Here is a 6,594-nt window from a genome sequence, read left to right on the forward strand (position 1 = left end):
AGGGCAAAATTTTACAAAATCTTAACAAGGAAGGAATACATTGTACACAGCAGCAGCAAAAAATAAGCCCAATAATTGCAAACACAAAATAACCAAAAAGCTCAACATCTACAATATAATCATCTAAAAGGGGTACACTTCTTTTACTACAATTGTGACCAGCAAAAGGCAATATAAGTATCATTGTACTAAAACAGCAAAGGGTGCCATCACTTAAATTTACAGGAATATAATTAAAGGTGCGTGAACCGCAAGTAAAAACCCATCCTGATGGTAGGATGATATGGCCATAATTATATGAAACATTAACAGCATGGGAACAATTTAAAAGGAGTTGAGAAATTTTTCGACAGCCCAAGGGCACCTTTGTACTAGTGCAGTTAACTACACGCGCACAGGTGACATTGTGAGCCCCGGCCGGGTATGGTGTGTGGAGGGATATAGCCGTGCGAGGCAGAGTATAGTTGGCCGGGCCCCAATTAGCCATGCTAGAGTACTGGGAGGAAAGATTCGCATAAGCAGAGAACAGTGTCTTATTCTCCATCTCCTCAGGGTGATGACATACTGGAATAAGGCATGTACCTAACAAATCTCCGGCTGCTACAAAATTAGATAGACAAAAGTGGGTAACATTTGCTATTGAAGCCAATCTTTCCCATATGTTATATGTCATTTGGGCTTGTAACGGGGGAGGCGCTTCCGAGCCAACCCCTACAGAAAATAGCAGGCACAAAAGGCACACAATCATCACAGAATTAGCAGTGATTTGGGCGAGAATCGCCACAAACAAAGTCTTAGGAGTTTCTGGCTGCTGATCTGCTGCCAGTTTTCATTGAGCCGTGGCGACCAATGCTTTTACTGCTCCCCATGTCACGGGCTGGCTTGGGACGCTACGCCTCCTCCGTTTCCGTCCCGCCGTTGTCGACTCGGGGGGCAACGCGGTCTCCTCCAAGGTCAGCTGAAACTCTGGTATGGGATTCGACAGCCCCTGGTGCCATGCCATGTTGTTTAAGTGCCGGTCGCACGCACCGGGCTGGAACCCACAACGGTCCTGCAGGGAGAGACACAGCAGCATATCCCCGACCCCAAGTGATTAGAGGTGCTGGGCCCAGCCACTGTGGATCGGGCAGCTGACAGTAAAAGACACGCGGTCTTTCCAGTACCTCAGATTTGTGAAAATGCCGATCCGCAGGGGTCTGCTGATCTGCATTCAGTGTTAAATTATTTAAAATAAACAAGAGGATATACATTTGTTGTTGAATGTCTCCTAAGGTTTGGAGACGCAGCTCCCCTTGTTTTAATTGTTTATCTAGCAAGGTTTTTAGTGTGCGATGGGCACATTCAACAATGACTTGGCCCGTGGAATTATAAGGGATTCCGTGTTTAAGACGGACGTCCCAGCGGGCACAAAAGGTGGAGAGGGCTGCAGAGCAGTAGGCTGGGGCATTATCTGTTTTAATTTGGCAAGGGCGACCCATAACAGAAAAGCAGGCCAGCAAATGGTGAATAACTTTGTTAGTGGCTTCCCCACAACGTGGGGAAAAGAAAAGCCTGAATAAGTATCAACAAAAAAAGCCAAAAGAAAGCCTGAATAAGTATCAACAAAAACATGTAAAAACAAATAGGGGCGGAATTGTGGCACATGAGTAACATCCATCTGCCACAGCTGATTTGCTGCGGTACCTCGGGGGTTAACGGCATAAGAAAAAGTAGGAGCAGCAGCAGCACAGTGGGGACAGGAACGAACAATGGAACGTGCATGATCAGCAGGAATGTGAAACTGCCGGGCCAAAACAGAGGCAGACTGATGAAAAAAGGCATGGCTTTCAATGGGGTCAGAAAAAAGGGAATTTACCTGACAACGCAATGCGCGATCGGCGCGTGCATTGCCCTCAGTGAGTGGCCCAGGCAGAGGGGTATGACTGCAAATATGAGCAACAAAGTAAGGAAAATGACAAGTGGCAAAAGGGTGCTGCAAAAACAAAAACAGGCAAAGAAGGTCTGCATCAACCTGAGGGGTAATGAGGGCAAGGGGTAAATAATCAATTACCTAATAAACATAATGGGTATCCACAATTAAATTAAAGGGTCAAACAGCAAAACATTGACAGGCCAAAATAACAGCAGCTAATTCTGAGGGCAAAGGGGGATGGTAAAAAAAAACAATCTTTTAAATCTAACACACAAAGTTGATCGGTTTGAGGAATTAAATTTGGATTTGGCAAGCCAAATTGCAAGGGGCCCATAGGTTGAATGCGTTTATTTATTTCCCTTAAATCATGTAACAGCCGCCAAGCACCCGATTTTTTCTTAATAACAAACACCGGAGTGTTCCAGGGACTAGTGGAGCTCTCCAGTCGCTGTGCTTGCAAATGCTGCTGCACAAGCAAATGAAGTGCTTTTAGCTTTTAGAGGGAGGGGCCACTGGTTAATCCATACGGGCTCTAAGGATTGCCATACCAAGGGTAAGGCAGAGGGCACGGTGGGTGAGGGAGGGTTTTGGGCCATCAGATGTTAATATCGAGGGTGGTGTCTAACTTTGTAAGTAAATCACGGCCCCAAATATTGAGGTGGACAGGGAGTACAAAAGGGCGGATAGTAGCAAGGGTGCGGCCTCCCGGTTTAGAGACCGTGACCCAAGACAAACTTTGGCGCCCGGGTTTACTACCCCCGATCCCCCACAATTCTTTAGAAGGAACCATAGGCCAATTAACCGGCCACTCCGGATCACGAATCACCGTAACGTCAGCTCCAGTGTCCACCAGCCCTGTAAAAGGAACATCATTTAAAAAAAGTGTTAACTGAGGTTTCGAGGGGCGGACTGACATTGTCAGAGCAACAAGTGGAGAAGACGCGCTGTGAGACGGCGAGTGAGACAACGTAGATCCAAAGCCTCCTCCGCCCCGAGTTCGATCCTCGGCAGCTGGCACCTGATAGGGGACTAAAATCAATTGTGCAATTGACCGTCCACGCGGAAGCGACTGTGGAAGATGAGTCCACACCTGAACCTTAATAATGCCAGTGTAATCAGCATCAATGACCCCTGGAATGACAAAAAAGCCCTGTTTCCCAGCATGTGAGCGAGGGAGAACAAGACCTACAAAGCCCGCAGGGAGAGGTCCCGTCACCTGTGTAGGTATGGCACAGACCTCCCCTGGCAGCCGAAAGTCAGTGTCCTCCTGCATGATCAAATCAAGCCCTGCACTTCCAGCAGTCGCTGCCCTCATAGAGTCTATGGATTCCAAGGTAGAGGAGCGATTGCCTGAGTAGGAAACACCCCCGTTTGGCCCTGGGTTCGGGGGGGACCCGTCGCGCGGTTTCCCGACCCGCTACGACACTGATTAGCCCAGTGATAACCTTTCCCACACTTGGGGCACTTCTTTGAGGGTCGGGCTGGTGCCTTAGATGAGCGGCACTCCCGCTGAAAATGACCCTCCTTACCACAGCGGTAACAGCGCTTCCCCTCCTTCCCAGTTTTTCTGAGGGCGGCAGCCAGAACTCCAGCCTTGTGGGCTTGTGTGCCAATGTTCTGGCACGCCCGCAGCATGTCTGAGTGCTCTAAAATACCAGAGGCTTGTGCTGCCTGGAGAGCACGGCGGCAATCCTCATTTGCATTTTCAACTGCCAATTTTAACAGGAGCTCGTGAGCTGCCTCAGTGTTATCCACCTGTCGGAGGATAGCCTCCTGCAATCTGTTGGTAAAATCCAAAAAGGACTCTAAGGCACCCTGACGGATACTGACAAAGCTTTTGGTAGGCTTGCCTGAATCCGGGACCTTCTTGAAAGCATGCTGGGCACAGGTGGAAATAATGGGGAAGACGGCCTGAGGGAGTTGAGACTGCATCTCAATAGTAGCAAACTGGCCCTCCCCTGCCAAATGCTCATAAATGATACCTTGCTCTCTATATACCTGGGCTTGACGTTCTGCCATCTGCCGATACTCACTAAGCCAAATAACATACTGACTGGGTGACAACATCATGCGCAGCAGCGTTTTCCAATCCTCAGGGATTAGGGAGTACCCAGTACCCATCCCTTCAATGAGACCACGCACAAAGGTGCTAGTCAGGCCAAATTCACGAATTGCTTTCTTTACCTCTCTAACCACCGAGTATGGCAGAGTGGTCCAGGTGCCCACGGGGTTGCCCTGGTCATCATTCTGCCAGGTCACCGGGCAAACGGAGACCAGATCAGCCAGCTCCTCTGCTGTAAGATCTGATCGAGCTTTCGCTGCGTGAACCATTTGTTGCACCAGCGAAAGCTTCTGAGCAGATGCAGATGACTCTCCAGGGGGCCCCACGCGGGGAGGGTGATCACACACCGGCTCCGGTGGGGAAGGCCAGGGAGGCGGTGGTAATAGAGGCATTGGGGGCGAAGCAGGGGGAGGGATGGCTGCAGGAGCGGACGGGGGTGGCAGGATCGGCAGCTCCTCTGTTGGTGCTGAAGAGGGCCTTTCCGAGGCGACACGCTGTGTCGCATCGCCAGGAGGGGGGATGGCTGCAGGGGTGGACGGGGGCGGCGAGAGCACCAGCCTCGCGAGGGAGGGTCTGTCCGAGGCGACACGCTGTACCACGTCGCGGCAGAGGTGCCAGGCATGTAAAGCTTGCACGGGTGCCCGAGGCTCTTTGTGCAATGTCTGGCCCAATCGCTCCCAGTCCGCTAGCTTAAGGCTTCCAGCTTCAGGATACCACGGGCACTTGGCACGCACCTCCTGTAGCAGGAGAGTGAGTTCTCGAGCCGGGCAGTCATGCTGAGCCTTACGCAGCAAATACTGCAGCTCATTGCGGTGTTGCACTTGCAAAGCAGAGAGGGAGCTTCCCATACTTACCACAATGAAAAATACTCACCGGGATCCACGAAGTGGATGAGTGACGCGTCTGAAACCCTTGCCGGGCGAGGTGAGTGCTGAGGGCCCCACGTTTGGGCGCCAGTTGTTGCGGTTCAGTGATGAGACAGCACACAGCTTTATGCAAGCAAGCAGGCTGGTCAGCGGAGATGGGCTGTTCTGCCCCCCGCCTTCCACCTTCTCCTTTTATTATATATCTCCCCCTAAGCATTACACACTGCTACACAAAGGAATGTATGACGTTGATTCATATACTTAGTTACCATCCTTTAACTACTACAATCCTGGTTCTCAGGCCTTGAGCCCAGGCTAAGAAAGCCTCCCACAGTTGCTGTCCAAACAATCAAGTTCTCATGGTTAATATCTAGCCCTTGTCCTTGGATAGAGCAATGTGTGCATTGCTTCTACGAACAGTCAGGGTGTGCCCCGCCTGCTTCCAAGTGGAATAGCCAGACATTAACCCTTCAGCCAATTACACATTCTTGTAGCAAGGTAAAAGCAATGAAGAAAATTGTCTGCACAGTGTCGGTTTCGCTGTGAAAAACAAGTGGGTAAAGCGCCTAGAAACAGTCAATGGGAAGTCAGAACGTATCATCTCACTTAAACTTCAGATGACCATCGGCTCCGTGAACATCTTTAGTGCCTTTGCACCAACACTCAAATCTAGCCTCGAGCAGGATACATTTTACAACTCTTTGCATCAAGTCATCAAAAAAAACCATTAACTGAGCAACTTTTCCTCCTTGGTGACTTTAATGCAAGAGACGGTGCAGACAACAACTCATGGCCAGTTTGTGGACATTTTGGCATTGGCGAGATGAATGAGAACGGCCAACAACTTCTTGAATTCTGCTCCCAAAACCAAATGTACATTACCAATTCATAGTTTACAGGAAAAGATCACCACAAAGTGTCATGGTGACATCCACGATCAGGCCACTGGCACCAATTAGACCTTGTTATCGTCAGGAGGAAAGACCCCTTACTGTAGAACACTCACATGTTCCACAGTGCTGACTGTGACACTGACCACTCCTTAATTATTAGCAAAGTGAAGTTTACAGTCAAGAAACTACATAGAGCAAAACCTAGGAGCAAGCCCAAAATCAATGCTATTAACACCAGAAACCAGAGGGAAAGCCAAGACTTTGTGAAGGCTTTTGAACTTAGCATGCATGGGAAGTCATTACCAGAGAAGGCAGAGGAATTTTGGGAAGATTTAAGAACAACAATCCATGAAACAGCTTTAGCTACATTTGGGGGAAGAGACAATCAAAAAAAGACTGGTTTGAAGAAAATGAAGCGGAACTATTACCTCTCATCAACATTAAGAACACAGCCTATCTGGAACACAAGAAGCAGCCAACAGAGAGCACCAAAGTGAGACTACAACATGCAAAATCTGAGGTGCAGAGAGCAAGCAGAAGCTGTGCAAATCATTACTGGATGAAGCTCTGTGAAGAGCTACAGACAGCCTCAGACACGGGAAACCTCAAAGTCATGTATGATGGCCTGAAGAAAGCTCTGAGTCCCACTGTCAACAAGGTTGCCCCTCTCAAATCGCACAGCAGTGAAATAATTACAGATAAAAGCAAGCAGTTGTCTCATTGGGTTGAACACTATTCAGAGCTATTCTCACAAGAAAGAAACATCACCAGCGAATCACTGAACCAAATACCAACTCTACAGATCATGCCAGACCTAGATGTGGAGCCCACTGTAGAAGAGCTAAACAAGGCCATTGATTT

The 6,594-nt window shown here is 49.0% G+C and overlaps 1 long non-coding RNA gene across 1 annotated transcript; it reads right to left on the bottom strand.

The window, feature by feature from the left end:
• Positions 1 to 729: 729 nt before the first annotated feature.
• On the bottom strand, positions 730 to 4,924 carry LOC144260710 (uncharacterized). The gene is made up of 3 exons (XR_013345042.1): positions 4,848 to 4,924; positions 1,856 to 1,922; positions 730 to 1,051 (listed from the first exon to the last, which is right to left on the bottom strand). It is a non-coding gene; the product is annotated as an uncharacterized LOC144260710 (long non-coding RNA).
• Between the last annotated feature and the right edge of the window lie 1,670 nt (positions 4,925 to 6,594).

The sequence above is a fragment of the Eretmochelys imbricata genome, chromosome 2, assembly GCF_965152235.1.
Source record: "Eretmochelys imbricata isolate rEreImb1 chromosome 2, rEreImb1.hap1, whole genome shotgun sequence".
In the NCBI taxonomy this organism is placed as follows: domain Eukaryota; kingdom Metazoa; phylum Chordata; order Testudines; family Cheloniidae; genus Eretmochelys; species Eretmochelys imbricata.